This window comes from Canis lupus, chromosome 34, assembly GCF_011100685.1.
Source record: "Canis lupus familiaris isolate Mischka breed German Shepherd chromosome 34, alternate assembly UU_Cfam_GSD_1.0, whole genome shotgun sequence".
NCBI lineage: Eukaryota > Metazoa > Chordata > Mammalia > Carnivora > Canidae > Canis > Canis lupus.
This window is the reverse complement of record NC_049255.1, coordinates 1,724,598-1,742,587: the sequence shown is the minus strand read 5'-3', so window position 1 is coordinate 1,742,587 and position 17,990 is coordinate 1,724,598. Positions and strand designations below refer to the sequence as shown.

General features: G+C 33.7%; 1 long non-coding RNA gene across 1 annotated transcript; it reads right to left on the bottom strand.

Annotated features, from left to right (window-relative positions):
• Positions 1 to 232: 232 nt before the first annotated feature.
• LOC111093893 lies at positions 233 to 16,829 on the bottom strand. The gene is made up of 4 exons (XR_005383485.1): positions 16,537 to 16,829; positions 10,955 to 11,146; positions 7,189 to 7,336; positions 233 to 587 (listed from the first exon to the last, which is right to left on the bottom strand). It is a non-coding gene; the product is annotated as an uncharacterized LOC111093893 (long non-coding RNA).
• Positions 16,830 to 17,990: the final 1,161 nt, after the last annotated feature.

Genomic DNA, 17,990 nt, shown 5'->3' with positions numbered 1-17,990 from the left:
TTCCTGCAGGTAAGGTACAACTGCAGAAGTATAAGGGCACCCATTCCCATTAAGAATGCAGTTCCCAGCAGGTGCCCAGGTGGCTGAGTTGGTTATACCTTCAACTCTTGATATGGGCTTAGGTCATGATCTCAGGATCATAAGATTGAGCCACACATCAGTTTCATCTTCTTAGGATTCTCTCTTTCTCTTTCTCTTTCTCCTTCTGCCCCTCCCTGACCCCCCACTTGCATGTGTGTACTCTCTCTCAAAAAAAAAAAAAAATTCCAGGAAAAAGAAAAAGAAAAAAAAGAATGAAGTTCCCAAGAATTTCTCATATTCACATTATTCCACACTCTGTCTCAAGCTACTTGTTAAAGTTACCATTTCAGTGTTTCTCCATTTATGGATTCTGCAACTTCTCTTCCAGACAAACTGATCTCATGATGTCTCACTAAATGAGCCTGTCTCTCCAGATAAACAGGTAGTAGTTTCTCCCAAAATGAATTTTCTGATGGGTCCAAGGTAAGTGACTGCTTTTCCATTTCTCCAGCCTTTGCTTATTGTAATGAGAGGAGTAAGGACTTGCAAACTCTTTACAGTGGGAGCTGAAATCAGAAATCCAAATATTAATATTATTAGCTTAGTTATGCCAATGCATCATTCCATTCGAGACTTTATAGAACAATGAGCATGGCATAGGGAATAAATATATTTTAACCATAGCCATAATGTGCAAAACCATGCATGTAAAACCTACTTCAAGGGGTATATATAAGAATAGGAATAAAGTATCTGGATCTTGCTTCTGATAGAAATGGTTTCAACAGAGGCATCTGATAGCTCAGTTGGTTAAGCATCTACCTTTGAATCAGGTCATGATCTCAGGGTCCTGGGATCAAGCCCTATGTCAGGCTGCCTGTTCAGTGGGGCAGGGCATGGACAGTTTGTCTCCTTGTCTCTCTGCCCCTTCCCCCAATCATGCTGGCTCATGTGCATTCTCTCTCTCTCTCTCTCAAATAAGTAAATAAATCTTTTTTAGAAAAGAGGAAGAAGTGATCTAGATCAAAAGCAGAAATCAAGTATGGAGCTAAATAGCGGAAAGTGAAAACCAAAGAGGTGACAATTAAAAAGAGAAACTGGATGTCAAATTTTGGGAAATCACTGATTTGAAGCCCAGAGGTTCATAGATTTTTTTTTTCCTGAGCATTTTCATAGGTGTGAGACATACATGGAAAATGTCATAACAGAGGAAAGACCAGCTCCTTTGGGGTGACTTGTTTCACATAGGACTTGTAAAGCTTATTATTATTATTATTATTATTGAATATTTGTTGAGTGTAGCATATTCATTACAAACCAAAAGTATACTTGATTGATTTACCACCTTATCACTAAAGTCTGCATCCTCATCAGGTCAAAAGTGCCTAGAGTCTTAGATATAAAAGCAAAGAAAGTTTTCATCTTCCAGGTAAAGGGAAGTCATAGTTCTCAAAAGTTATCATATGTAAATCATGTTCCATATTATAAAGCAAAGTTTAATGTGCTGTCAGATTTAAACTTGGGTGAGGGGAAGCTCTCGTCTGGGGCTTTTAACTTAGACAGCTTTTGAGAAATTAGTGTCACCTAGAAGCATTTTATTGACAATTTAATGATTGAGTTTTCTTCTGCTAAGGACAGAGATTTAAGGTGAAAGCAATGTCACTAATATTAAAAACAACTTTATCACTCAGAAAGACAAGTTTTTCAAGTCTGAGTCTCTTTGGAAACCTTGAAAAAATAATTTTGATTCTGGAACATGTTGGTTTTATGCCAGGTTTTGCCAAAGATTGCCAGCTCTGTTGATCTAGAAATTACCTTGCATAATTGTGGTTTCATTAGAAATCATGTTCCCAAATATCCCTCTTTATTGTTCTATTACGAGTTACTCACTGTGTTCTATTTTTTTGTTTGGGTTATAGTAATACTGAATATGCCCACAATATGACATCAATATTAATTAAACTCAATTTATCACAGCAACTAGGAATGGTAGCACTAAATTTAAATTTACCTCAAATAATCTGACAGTTTTATATTTGCATTAAAAATCATAGTAACTAAAATTGATCTCCATAGCCCTCTCTAACTTAGGAAATGGGGCAGTTAATCTAATTTTCATCTCTGAATAAGCTCAAAATTGTGTTTATAAAACAAAACGCATGAGTTCCATTTCTTCTGTGTTGGCCTTAGCCTCTGCAGCTTATCTGCAGAAGTAGGTAAAATCTGGAAGGTATTCAATACTGGGAGGAAAGACGAACATCCCCTATTTTTCCTTTGTGTCTTTTTGCTCTTCTGAGTTGCTCCCAAGGATGGACTCCAGCTACTGATCAGTGCAGCAGATGCACTGTTGAAACTTGCCTTCTCTCTAGCCATAGAAACCAGGGAAAGAAGCCACAGTAAACAGATAGATTAGGAAGGAATTTTGGAGAGAGCCAAAGAAGTAAATCTTTTAATTCTGATGTGAATAGAATTCTTAACTTGACTTTTGAATTGTACATTCCCATGTACAAGCAGACCCAAGGCTGCACCAAGGATGCTAACTATCTGAACTGAGTCATGAACTACATGCATCAATCTGAGTCTAAAATAAGCCCCTTCAATCATTGTAGACCACCCCTCTTTCTCTATAGTGATATTCTTTTTTTTTTTAAGTTTAAAGTCCTATTTGACTAAATTAAAACTATTTGCATGTTTTAATCCTTTTAAAATTCATTTACTCTCATGTATCTATATTTATATTAAAGTTGTACCTTCTTTAGGTGCCATGTACCTGAGTTTCTCTTTTTGAATCACTATGTCAATAGGCGCCTTTTAAAAAGAGTGTTTATGGTATTATTCATTTTCAATACATATGGGAAAGCTTAAGTCAATCTTTTAATTTCACTGTATTACATTCTAATTTTTTATTGCATTTTCCTTCCTTCCTTATTTTGTCATTATTTTAATATTTTATTTTTTAAAATTATTTTTATTTATTTATAATAGTCACACAGAGAGAGAGAGAGAGGCAGAGACACAGGCAGAGGGAGAAGCAGGCTCCATGCACTGGGAGCCCGATGTGGGATTCGATCCCGGGTCTCCAGGATCGCGCCCCGGGCCAAAGGCAGGCGCTAAACTGCTGCGCCACCCAGGGATCCCAATTTTAATATTTTAATAGACTATTTTAAATCATCTATTTTTGGCCAAAATTCTATTAGTTTGCAGTAATTGTTCCTGAGATTACTATATACATGTTTAACTCTTCACAGCCAACTTGGAGTTAACACTTTTAAATCTAACATCCAGTCAGTCTCAAAGACAGTTTGTATCTCCTGTACTTTTTTCTGGTGTATGGGCAATACTTTCCAATTTCTTTGCATGCCTCATAATAGTAGTTTTCTGTTTTTGTTTTTTTTAATGAGGACCTGACATTTTAGGTGATGATTAATGGCAAGTCTGGGTACTGATACTCCTTCCAGAGCTTATTGTTATATTCTTTTTCATTTTTTTGTTGGTTGGATTATTTCTGTGAAGCATATGCTCCATCCTACATGTGAGGCCTTAGATGTTGGTCCTCAGGGAGGCCACAACTTTGAGCATTGGCATAGTCATCCTGGGATGACAGTGGTACAGATCTCTTACTGGCTTCTTGACTATACACAGCTGTTACGTTCCACTGATGGCCAACTGATTATCCTTTCGTTTTGAGCTAGGCCCTAAATTGCTCCACAAACTAATCTAATTGTGGTTTCTTTGAAGGAATAGTGTCTGAGGTCTGTGTTTGATGTTTTTTGGCTATATAAAGGCTCCTCTCAACTCTCCTGCTCTCTAACCCTTCTTACTGAATTTTCATAGATTTCCTTGAGTAGGTGTTTTTTCATTGCTCTTTGCCCTTAGCATCCAAAATCATATAATTCACCAAGGAATAGATCGGTGGAGGTTCTTTTATTGCCAGAAATTGATCCTCAGGAATGTAACATTATTTAATGTTTGAAAATCAATAAATGCACTTATGATATTAACAGAATCATAAACCATATAATTTAATTCCCATTCATGATTTTTTAATGCTAAGCAAACTAGAATAATAACAAGCTGATGAAAAACATTTATGAAAATTTGACAACATAATATATAATGGCAAAACATTAAAGTGTTTCCTCCTAATAGATCTTTAAAAAGACATATATGCCTTTGGCTTAAGGTATGATCCCAGGTTCCTGGGATCGAGATTGGGTTCCCTGCATGGAGCTTGCTTCTCCCTCTGCCTGTGTCTCTGCCTCTCTTTGTGTCTCTTGTGAATAAATAAAATCTTTTAAAAATAATAAAAAATTTAAAAAGACATATATGACAAATTTAACCATTTCTATATAGCATTTTACAGGTCATTTTAACCATTATAATAAAATAAGAAATTAAAATCCACAAAATTCATAATGAAATAAAACTTTTTCTATCTTGATATAATATCTGTACATGGAATACTCCAGAAATCAATAAATCATTTCTAAAAGTAAGACATAAATTTAATTAGGGTGTAAATTTGATATACAAAATCAGTGTTCTTGTGTAAATACCAGATAGCTGGAGAAAAAGAAATTTTAAAAATTATAATTACAGTATGCTCAAAAATCTTTGAGATACCATGGAATGAATCTAACATAACCATAATCAGGATCTCTACACTGAAATTTACAAAATAATACAAGGTGAAATGACAGAAGATATGGAAAATTAAATAATATACTATGTTCACATAGAAGAAGAATCAATATTTTTAAGATGCCAATTATCCTCAAATTAATCTACAGGCTAAACACAATCTAAATCAAATTCCAGCTGGATTTTTTTAATAAAAATTACAAGTCCTTCCTAAGCTTCAAAAGACATAAAGAGCTCTAGACTAACCAAATGTATGGGCCCCTTGATTTTCAACAAGTATCAACACAATTCAGGAAATTAGTGTTGTTTCAAAAATCCTATAGTTTCAACTGTATATTCATATGGAAAATCATAATCATGAATCATTGACTCCCATACAAGTTGGAATGAATCATATACCTAAATGTAAAATATAAAAATTAAAAATTATGGAAAACAGAAGTGAAAATGTTAAATGTGGAAAGATTTCCTTGCTAGAACTCCAGGTGGGCAAATTATAAGAATTCTAAAAAAAGATAGATTGGACTTATCATAATTAAAATTCAAGAAATTAAAAGGCAGACCACAAAGAGCAACTTTCTTGAAATATACTCTTAAAACTCAAGTATAGTAATAAAAACAACCCTATATAGATGGTCAAAAAGGTCTGAGCAGACATGTCACATAGGAAGATATATGAATGTCAATAAACACACTGAAATGTTCTACATATTAAAGGTAAAAGAAAATTAAAATCATAACTCAAAAACACCTTAAATTCATTAAAATGCTTAAAATTTAAAATGTAGATAGTACCTAATAATAACAGACATGTGGGCAAGTAGAAGCATCCTACACTGCTGTTTTAAATATAAAATAATACATAGGGTTCTGGGTGGCTAAGTCATTGAAGTATCCAACTCTTGATTTCAGCTCAGGTCATGATTTCAGGGTTGCAAGATGGAGCCCCAGGTCTTGCTCTGTGCTCAGCAGTGAGTCTGCTTGAGATTCTCTCTAGCCGTCTCCCTCTAACCCTTTTCCCTGCTCTCTCTCTGTCTCTTAAATCAATCAATCAATCATCAATCAATCTTTAAAAAGAAATGCAAAATAATACAGTGAAAAACAGTTTGGAGTTTCTAAAATGTTAAACATACATCTACTCTAAGTCCCCACAATTCAGCTCCTAAGAGTATACATAAGAGGAATAAAAGCATAACCTTATAAATATTTTTGTGCAAATGTTTATAACTATTTGTAGAAACAAATAAACAGAAATAACCAAATGATTCTGAATAGGTGAATAATGAATAAACAGTTTGTGCTGTATCCATACAATGGAATACTACAGAGCAGTAGAAAGAAATGACCTACTGTGATGTGCAACAGTGCAGAGATCTCAAAATAGTTATGCGGAGTGAAAGAAGTCAGACAATACTGAGTATGCACTGTGTAAATTCATTCAAACAAAATTCTGGAAGATAAAGTCTAATCTACAGTAAAAGAAAACAGATTAGTGGTTTCCTAGGAAGAACAATGAAAGGAAAGACAAATTACAGATGGACACAAGCAAACTTTTGAGGGTGAGGAAAATACGCTTTATTTTGACCATATTGATGGTTTCCCAGTATGTCCATATGTCAAAACTCAATAGAATCTACAGTAAATAAGTGCAGTTTATCATCTATCAATTATCACTCTATAAAGTGGTAGAAACAACATATTTCAAACATATTTTCATTGGCTCTAATATATAATTTTAATTCTAATATTTTTTTTCATCTATTAAAATTAAATGTAAAATAGAATGGAACAAAAAGCTTAATAGATACAAGCATCCAAAAGGTAAAGCACCATGTCTTAGATCAAATTTGAATAGAATTTCAGCAGTAAACATAGTCTGGTAGCCTCAGGTGAAATTGGAGGATTTTCGCAAAGGGAAGTGTAAGAAATGGAACATTATCTTTCCTTACCACTTCTGGTTTTTTTCTTCCTTCAATCCTGTTTCTTTCCTCTGATTCTTCCTTTCTCCCCTACTCTTTATTTCTTTCTCATCTTCTTTCTGATCTACATTCTTTTCTTTTTAAATATTGTTTTTATCTTGTATCTAATCTCTGTTTTCTATTCTTATCTATACAAGCTCCTATTTTTCATATCTTCATTATTTTCCATTTATTTCCTCTTTCCTTTTATTGCTCCCACCCTAAAATCCGTCTTTATTTTTCTTACTTTTTATCTCACCATCTTAATTATATACTTTTGATACATAATTAAAACTATTAGTATATAATTATTGCTTGCATTTTTATGGTATTTACAAATTTCAGAGCACTTATAGAAATCTTACTGTTATCTTTATCATGTCACGTTTGGGGACAATGATACCTGCAGGAGTTCATATTCATAATTTGCTGTCAATAGAATTGGTTGAGCTATCATTTGCATCCAGGTATTTTCAACTTTCATTTACTATACCTCATTGTTAGTGAATTCTCCTGCATGATACTCTATGTTGAAAACAATGTTATAACATTCTATCTAACTACTTACTACTTTAAAATCCTGGCAAGACTTTCTCATTTGGTCCGCTAGAGTCATCTTTCTTTTGGTTGATGTCAGAATGAGGAATCACTCTTCTACATTTTTTTTTAAATAAACAATGCAAGGCACAGCTTGTATTATCGATGTCAGCATTACACTAATAAGAGACAAGATATGAATTTTCACTTGATAGTATTAAACACTTAGGAAAACATGTATGTAGAATTCAGTATCTCCAGAAAATACCTTCAAACAGGTTTTTTTCTTTTCTGGAAGATTTATGAACAGAAGCATAGCAATACATTCCATGAAGGATTTATAAATAATATCAGAAACATACTTTTTGTATACAATTTAAGGCCATTTGGGTATAATTTTTTTATTTAGAAAATATAAAAGGGAATACATATTGTCAAAGTTTTTCACATAATTGTGCATTTATGATAAAGTTCAAATGCTGACCAAAAAAACTACCTAATATAATTCTAACAAAATATTTAAGAGGTTAAATAGCCTCAAATGTTCACAATCATAATTTTAAGAACCTGTCTTCAATATGTCTATCTTGTTGATTGCTATACTTTTAATAATTTGACTCAGGCAACATATGGTAGTCTTTAAATTATTATGTAAGTATTCGATAAATATTATTTACCTTAATAAATCCTCTAAGTAGATAAACTTGATTGTCTAACTTTTAATTTAACTTAATAATATTCAGGTGACCAAACAACTTTTATTAAAAAAATTATGAAAATATAAATACTAAGCAAAGACTGTGTTAGCTTTGGTTCCAGGCTCTGGTCAGAATAAGTAGCACATAAAAAATTCTGTCAGAGGCATGAGACCCTCAAGATGAAGTCATTACAATAATAGTTGCAATCTTTAGCAATTAGCACCTTAACATTTGAGATCTGGCACATGATTATGAAACACCAACAATCATTATTTGCAACCTCATTAAGGTAGTGCAAAGGCAATGTTTTCAAGTGTCCTTGTAAATATTTATATGTGGCTGCTTTGACCAGAGTCAATCATTGATTTTTACATAAAATTTTCATTTTTCCTCATTTATAGCTCATTTGCAGGAATGACGGCAGGATATTATTTCATTCAGCTTAATTTTTGTGCATATACTCTCTGTGTTAATTAACTTTTCATGAAGTGTTACTTTTAACTCAATATTGTTCATTCTTTTCTGTGTCATTCATCTGTCTTTTGAATCACTTTATTTCTATAGTCACCATGAACTCAGCAATATATACTTTCTGTGAAGGAATGAGAACAGTGAAATAATCTAGTTCAGGTCATCTCTTTTTGATATTCTGCATTAAAAGGCAATAGTCCCAATTCTAATGAAGCACTTGTTGCGGCCTATATTTAATTATGGGACACAGGGCATGCCACAGAAATTAGTAAACTCAAAGCCATTGGCATGCTGAAGAGAGGCATCCTGCAGGAACAGTACATAAGTTTGAAGTTCAGACTGTTACTCAATGGACAGAGTTTTGACAAAGGCTGCATTACCTACTGGAATTCCTTTCAAATCTGGAATTGTACTTGAGAATATAGGAGTGCATTATCATAGACTCCCCTCAATTGACCAAGAGTAAAATCCAAACTCTGTAGAGGCAAGAGGGTAGGAAGTCCAAGACAAGATACAGGTAGACAGCCATGTTCATCGCAGTTAAGATGAAAGCACAGAAAATGGAGTAGAAGGTTCAGGTCAGCCCATGGTCAGGTACCCTAACCTAAAACTACAAACCCTACACGAGTGGTGATTGCTTCTATCAATAGAAGCAGGAACTGATAATGACTAGAATGCATAATTATTTTGAAGTTCTAAAGACAATTGGGTAGAATGTAGACATCCAAAGAATGTTTCTTCATAAACTTGTTTCTTTGTTTCTTTTTTTTTAAAGGAGTTTTAGGTGAGTTGGGGGATGGGCGACATAGGTGATGAGGATTAAGGAATGTACTTGTGATGAGCACCATATGATTAAAATAAAAACTTAAATAAAAAAAGAAATTTGGGAGCATCTGGGTGGCTTAGTCGGTTAGGCATCCAACTCTTCATTTTGGCTCAGGTCATGATTTCAGGGTCTTGAGATCAAGCCCTGAGTCAGACTCCACACTCAGAGTGGAATATGCTTGAGATTCTCTATCTCCCTCTGCTCCTTCCCCTGATCACTCTCTCTCTAAATAAATAAATAAAATCTTAAAAAATAAATTTAAAATTTTTAGGTTACCTTTACAAAATATCAGTACTGATTTAAAAACACTGTCAAACATTATCTTACTGATGTGGGGGGCTTCCTTCCATTTATTCGTTTGTATTTATATAGCAACTACAAAGTGATGTTTCCTCCATATTGGTCATTAGACATACTGAGTTAAGAAGCCCAAGCAATGCAAAAAGGTGTTAATTCTCTATCTTGTTTTAATCATCTTGTTTTCAAAATCCGTATCTAAATTTGATTTGGATGTCAAATTCCTGTCCCTTCAGCACTGGCAATTGGTCACATTTCCTTCATGTACTGATAGATTCTTACATCCTCCTCTAATCTTCTTACTCTTTCTTCTAGTGTAATAGTAATATCCTCCTGCTCTTGGGAAAAGATCTGATAATAGCCATATATGTCATATGGCTACTTCATCCTTGAATATTTCTACTTAAATTCTTCTGAATAATTACAGAATACAAAGGTTTATTCTATCTTAAATTGAGCCATATAAATTACTTGAGCAGGTCACTCTGTAAGATATGAAGTCTTCGTTGATATGTAAATAGTAGGTGAATTTTAATACTGGAAAAAGCCATTGTGAAAACATTTGTTATCAGTGTTACTTCAAAGGTTTGGGGGAGTCTTAATCTCAAATATCATCCACTTTGGCTCATGAAACAGTTAAATTAAAAGTATAAACTATCTTTTAAAATTACACCAGATGTGCCAAGATTTATTTACTAAACTATGTTGATTTAGATCTGAGATGTTTGCCTGTATTCAGATCAAATTATTGAAGATTTGTAAACAGAATTTCATCAAGTTGATTGAAATAATTCAGTAAGTCACCAGATGTTCACCTATTATTACCATGTACAAGTAAAAGCACAGAGATTATTTTTTTTCTGGAATTTGGAGATGGATAATACAACATAAACAACACTTCTGACCTCACCTACAAAAATCAGAAGTTCCTGGTGTTTGTATTACAGAGTTTTTGATGTATTGACATCATTTTAAATGTGATACAATGAAAATCATCATGTCCAAAGCATCATGTGGGCTTGTCATCTTCTATTTTACAATGCATTTTAAAATGGAGAAATGCTCACTATTCCTGAGGGAAAAAAGCTAACTTTTTTTTTTATTGTTTATTACATCCTTTAATAATTTATCACCAAAGAAACCAAACTGTCAAAAATCACTGAGGCAGAACTGGCAGCTTGTCAGTTCTCACTGCTCAGTGAAAAAAGAGCAAACAGGCACAATCCATTAGAGACCACACAGCTCTAGTTACCAATTATCATAATGCTTTATTTAAAAATATTTTCTAGGATCATCCAAATACACACGTATATATTATAAGTTAAAAGAAAAAAAAAACTCTCAATAGCTATTAATTTATTTTGTGAAAAGGTCATTTTGATGTCTGTAAGGAAGAGAGAGCAGATTTAAAACATGATTACTTTCCCTAAGTCTTTCAGTAGAAAAGATACCTGCTGTAAGCATTGAAGAAAAGCTTTCTTCTGTAATTTTTAACAAATTTTTACCTTTGTATTATGTTTCCATATTGTTCTGTCTTAAGTTCTCATTAAGAATTTCAGTCAAGGGACACCTGGGTGACTCAGTGGTTGAGCCTTCAGCTCAGGGCGTGATCTCAGAATTCCGGTATCGAGTCCGACATTGGCCCCCCACAAGGAGCCTGCTTCTCCCTCTGCCTGTGTCTCTGCCTCTCTCTGTGTCTGTCATGAATACATAAATAAAATTAGAAAAAAAAATAATTTAAGACAAACTCCAGATAGGTCTGACAATACTTACATTGAGAGGTAGACAAACCTTTACACTTAATGATAATAAGTTTTTTAATTTGCAAACACCAGTAACCAAAGTCTAACATCATATTTCAGTTTAAAGAGAAAAAAATATCCCTTTCTCTCCAATTACAATTCTCTCCAAACATTACGGCTTTTACACTAAAATTAATAGCTGTACTTTAAAAGTAGAGCACTGACACAGGTGGTTTTGATTATTTAGATAAAAAGTACATGCCTATATAGAGTAGATGTAGTGAAATTATGACATTCATTTCAATCATTATTTCCTAAATCACCCATCATAAAGCTATCAATTATTAGTTTTTCACTCTATTTACCTTATATGTTATTTTACTTATTTTTTAAAAAATTCAACTCAATATACAATATTTTCTCAATCAATTGATAGCAACTCAACCTGAGATCTTAATAAATCAATGAAAACTGATGGTTATCAGTGCCTTGTAGTCCATTTTCGTGGTGAATAGACAATAAAAATAAGATGAACAGAGACACCTGGGTGGTTCAGTGGTTGAGTGTCTGCCTTTGGCTCAGGTCGTGTTCCCAGGGTCCTAGGATCAAGTCCCACAGCAGGCTCCCCACAGGGAGCCTGCTTCTCTCTCTGCTTATGTCTCTGCATCTTTCATGAATAAATAAATATAAAAAATCTTAAAAAAAGCAAAATGAACAGTGATGGGATGATTTTCCAAGATATATATGTGTTTTACACAGAATTGAAAAAGTGTCCTTCAATGATATATTGGAAAAACCATTTAGCATCCTCATACAAATGTCCAGTAAAGTCTATAAAGCAATGGCTACTTAAGGGAAAGCATGGTGTAGATAATTGCTACTTTTTTCTTTAACCAAAGAATTTTACTCAAGGAAAACAAGTGAATTATATATATTATTTTACATAATTATAAGCATAATTCACATTTATATATGTTTATATATAATTCACATGTTTATATATATGATTATATATAAATATACATGTATATATAAAGAATTTGAAAATAATTTTACTGTTAGCAGTATGTCTTCAGGAAATAGGTTTTATTTGAGTTTTATATATATAGATATATATAAGATTATAGTCATTAACGGATTTTAATAAGTCAAACAGTTTAATCCATCTTATTACACATTTGTACTAAAAAGACATGGGCTAACAAGCTATGAAATGACACAGAATAAACTTAAAAACATATTAATAAGTGAAAGAAGCCAATCTGAGAAGGCTACATACTACAGCATTATAACAATATGACATTCTGGAAAAGGCAAAACTGGAGACCATAAAAAGATCAATGGATGCCAGAGGTTGGTGGGGAAGGGGGAGAGGAGGATGAATAGGTGGAGCAGAGATTTTTAAGGCAGGGAAACTACTTTGTAAGATGCTATGATGGTGGATATAGGTTCTTTTTGCATTCCTGGACCCAGTTCCAATGAGGGGGTGGATTCCTTCCCACACAATATCAAGGAATTCTTGGACACCAGGAGGATATCTGAAAGTTCAACTTATTTCTGACACTATCTGGAGATGGCATGAGATTCCGTGGTTTAAGAGCTCAGTCCTATGAGATTGCCTTCCACCTCCCACTTTAGAGGCAGTGGCAAGCCCCAGGCTATTTGTTAGTGGTACTTCTGACCACATGCTTAGAGATTAGAGGGTCCAACAACTTCCCCTTCAGGTCCTTGTAATTTGCCAGAGCAACTCACAGAATTCACTTATTTAGGGGCTCCTGGGTGGCTCAGTTGGTTAAATGGCTGCCTTTGCTCACCTCATGATTTCAGAGTCCTGGGATCGGTCCATACACCAGGCTTTCTGCTCAGTGGGCTGTCTGCTTCTCCCTCTCCCTCTACTCCCTGCTCATGCATACACTCTCTCTCCCTCTCTCTCTTAAATAAGTAAATAAAATCTTTAAAAAAAATAATTCACTTACTTATGTTTACCAGTTTATTAAAAGGATATGACAAAGGATATGAATCAACAGCCAGATGAAGAGGTACATAGGGTGAGATATGGGGAAAAGGCAGGAGCTTCCTTGCTCTTTCCAAGGCACCACTCTTCCCACATCCCCACATGTTCACCAATCCAGAAGCTTTCTGAACCCATTCCTGTTGGATTTATATGGAGACTTTATTGCAGTGTCATAATCAGTGAAGCCTTTGGCCATTGGCTGATTCAACCTCCAGCCCTTCTTCCCTTCCAGAGATCTCAGGTGGGGATGGAAAGATGAAAGTTGCAACCTTCTAATCATCTGGTTGGTCCTCCTGGCAACCAGCAACCCCCTTTCCTGAGGTCCAAAAGTCACCTTCATTTATATAATAAAAGGTGCCTTTATCGTTCTCAACACTTAAGGACTTCCAAGGGTTTGGGGAGCTCTGACCCAGGAGTTGTGAACAAAGACCAAATGTATTCAAGGAATGTATTTTGGCCATCTGAATGAAAGAACATATTTTTCTTTTATCACATGTGTCATTACATGTTTGTTCAAACCCATGAAATATACAATACCAAGAGTGAACCCTAGTGTAAACCATGGACTTTGGGAGCTAATGATGTTTTAATGTAGGTTCATCAATTATAAAAAATGTACCACTCCAGTGGAAGATGTTGATAATGGGAGAGACTATGCATGTGCAGGGGCAAGCAGTAGATGGGAAATCTCTATATTCTGCTCAATTTTTCTATAAACCTGAAACTTCTATAGAAAAATAAGTCTTTTTTTTAAAGTTCAAGTTATAGTAGTTCATACTATTTATTTCAGGGTGCATATTACTTAACATGTTAAATATTATAATTACTTCAGTAGAAAATTATATATGAAAAAGTATTTTTGCATTTTAAATATATCAACAATGATATTTGTGATTTATAAATCTGTTTATAACTGAATTCTGTATCTGAAATTATTTCCCATCCATGCCACTTTTTAATTGGAAATCTCACACACATAGCCCAATGAATTATTACATTTCATCTGCTTTGAAATTAGAGTTTTCTTACACTACCAAACTAATTGCCTCATTATTCCCAGAGATTACGGCTGATACTTCCACTATCTCATCATACAGTTTCCCATAGTGAAATCATCATATATTCCTCTTTTCTTAAAATTCTTTATCAACTCATCTGAAAGATTATTCTTTAAATGATTTCAGTTCACCTTTCCCTTTTATTCTTGCTTTCAAAAATTATTCAAAATCAATGCCATTTTGGATGGGATCAAAGCGAACTGGTGTGTTATAAACTCCATAGACTTTAACAAAACAAGACAATGTTTGTTGGATACTGCAGAAATACATAATTATAAAAATAGGATTTGAGAAGAATTTAGATGGAAAGAACAACATAAATTAGGGGAAATGTACTTTTCTCATTCTGTTAGAGACAACACAGTTGGCTATAAACATCCATTCAGAAAATAAAGCCCAGGAGAAAAATTAGGCCTAACATTTTGACTGGAGTGCAATGCTTCACCAGTGACATTGCACTATCAATCTTGGTCTTAATGCATTTTTCCACCATTCATTGTCAAGAATTCATGATCTGCTGCTAGCATTAGCCACCTCTATGCAGGAAAATAGACAAAATATCAGCAGTATCTGCAACAGCTCCCCAAATCACCACACACCTTTCTATGCCACGGAATTGGTCTGATTCATGAAAAATGTGAGTGAAAAATTTAATGAAGCACCTGAAGAATGAAAAGCCATATTTTCTTCTAAAACAAATTGGCTATAGCTCAAGACATTCCAGGGTTTTAATATTAGTGAATGTACTTTGCAGTTTCAAAATGTTTCTAAAACTCTTAAAAAGCAGTAAGGTTAAGAGCATCATTCTATGAATAAATCTTTGTTGGAGACAACAGAATGATGTTTTCAAAATAAGCTTTCTTCAGTAAATGAGATACATGACTTTTACTCACCAGTGAAATGGTAACAATGTATCCATCCTTGAAAACTGTCTCCACATAAAAACAACCCTTTTAGAAAATCATAAGAATCAATTTTTTTAAAGTAATGACTAGGAAAAGTGTAACATTTTTTATTGTTTACTTTTAACTGTATGATAAAAATACTCACCACATGGGATGTTTAATAAAAAATTAGAATCAGTTCTCTGACAATCATTGAAGAGACCAACTAAAATGTATTAGAAATAACATGGGCAAAAAAAAAAATCAGAACAAATCTGGTATCTTGGAAGAACCTTTCTGTCTTGACAACAGAATAATAGATTTTGTGTTCTCCTCCATTAGTTACTTTTTCACCTTGGTCAATTATTCAAATCCACCTGTACAATTGCATAAAATGGTCTACAATTATGATGAAAATAAGACCTTCATCTCTAGGATATTCTGTTGCATAAGTAAGAGAGATCATACATGGGAATGCTAGATAAACTGCAACATCCTTATGCAAAATTTAGTTGCAATAAGTCAGCTTCTAACACGAATTATTCTGTTGATATGGGACCTTAAGTCATTAAATTTCTTTTCATCATTAAGTGCAACATACAGGAATACGTATATCAGATAGATGTATATATTCAAGGATGATAAAAATTTTCAAAACATGTTACTTATATTTTTGACATCTTCTTTTGCCCTTCCTGGTAAAATTCCTCACACATTCCAAAATCCAAAAGTGTAGCATTTTCTTATATTTTGTGATCATCAACTCCTTGTTTGTTGTTATAGATTTATTATATGTATCCCTAAATATGTATGTTTCAGGTTGGCTTGTTTACAGAGTTCGGGGAGTCAAAGTAGCTGTCTTGGGCTTCCTCACAACATGGCAGTGGACTTTTAGAAAGGAATATTCCAAAAGAAAAATCCCTAAGGTGTAAGCATTTATCAATCTTTGTTTGCATAATAATTAGAAATGTTCTATTGGCCAAGCCCAGAGTCAATGTTGGAGAGCACTTCACAAGGTTATGGATTCTAAGAGATATGATTAATCAGGCATCAACAAGGCAATAGTCCACCACAGAGATCTAAGCAGATAGGTTGATGATATCACAGAAATATTTATCCACATTTTGGCTGCCTATATATCAAGCTAAAATTTAATATCAAATCTTTATCACTTGGCTGCTAAGAAAGGAGAGAAGAACTCCAGCCTTAGATGAACAGGACATACTCTGGGAAATAGAATATAAAATCTGAGTAACATTAACAAAATCAATTCATAATTATTAGAGTCTGGAACTGAAGCTTCTTAAGTTTCTCAAACATCCTCCAAAAGGAAGTAGAGTTAAAGGCATATTTGAAAAAGAGATGTAATGATTTAATTATGCTACTCACCTAGTGGAGAGAAAGGAAATCAGGGGCTAGGCATCAGGAAGTTCCATGTTTCACTTTTTGGCTGTGGTCCAAATTAAAAATGTAATTTATATGCTCTCCAAATAGAAGTCTACCTAGTAGCCTGAGGATTTTTTGGTGACTATTCTGAAGAAACACTTGAAATTTTGGATTTTGTTTCCAATTGTTACCTTCCTTCAGAATTAGCATTGCCAATATCAAGGCTGTTTTCAAATAATAAACTTATATTGACAAAACTCTCATGCATAGTGAGAAGAACTGAAGTGTTGTCTCTAGAAGCAAAGAAACTGGATGAGTACCCATGGCAACCGTGGAATGACCATGAACTCAAGGGCTAAGCGAGCAGCTGTTGGATTCAGAACATTTACCACAACTAGTTAAACCAAGGTCAGCAGCTGGAGTAATCTATGAAGTGAAGAGATAGAATTCAGTGACAGGCTTTGAAAATGTGGTCCCCAGACAAGTAGAAATTATTGTATTTGTGTTTGGATATTGCAAAAAGGGCGATGTTCAGTTCAATAATTTTTGCAACAATGGACAGCTAAATTGTCTTAATGAATATCTTCAAAAATGAAATATAAAACATAAAAAAGATATATTGTCTTACAAATAAGTATGGCTTAAGTGCAAATTCCTCTCTGTCAACTCAGTTATGCTCTCATTTATCCCTTGGATTTATTGAACCACATTTTGTCACATTTCATTCCAAAACTATACAAGTTATTTAGATCATTTCCTAGGATAACATTGCTTCCTAAACTCTGGCTTTAAATATAATACATATATGTAATTTAAACTTTATGAATTATAAAAGGTAACTCACCTTATCTACCTGTTATGACTTTCTTATTTTTAAAATAAAGATTGGTCTCTCCTAAAGTCCAGAAAATAATGTCTGGCTCTAATATTTTTTGTCTTCTATTATTGATCAGTCAGTAGATAAATTCTAGCTTAGAGCTTAGAGTAGCATGAAGCACTAACTTCAAGAGATGATTAGTTATTTGGAGGTCTAAAATAAAAACATACAAATGTAATAGTATATACTAACAAAATCTAACCATAATATTTAAAAAACATTCATAGCAATTCCCTCAAGAATTGAGAGAAGGTAAAAAATATCTTTAGCTAAGCATGTTTAAACAGTTTTCAAAAAGAAGGTAAACGTGAGATGCAAGAGAAAGAGTTGAACATGCATCAAGAAAAGGAATTAAAGTGAGCATAGCTGTGAAAGCAGATATTTAACTGTTGGCCTAAAATAAGTTGTTTGAGATCATTTGCAAGTCTCCATTCTCCCAAATGGTCTCCCATTGGTCATAATCTCCCAAATGGTCAAATATTCAGTCCAGATGTGTGCATGCTCCTTACTTACATCATTCAGTCCTTTTCTCTGATTCAATCTCAACCTGGGAAGAAGCCCAGACTAGCACATAGTATTA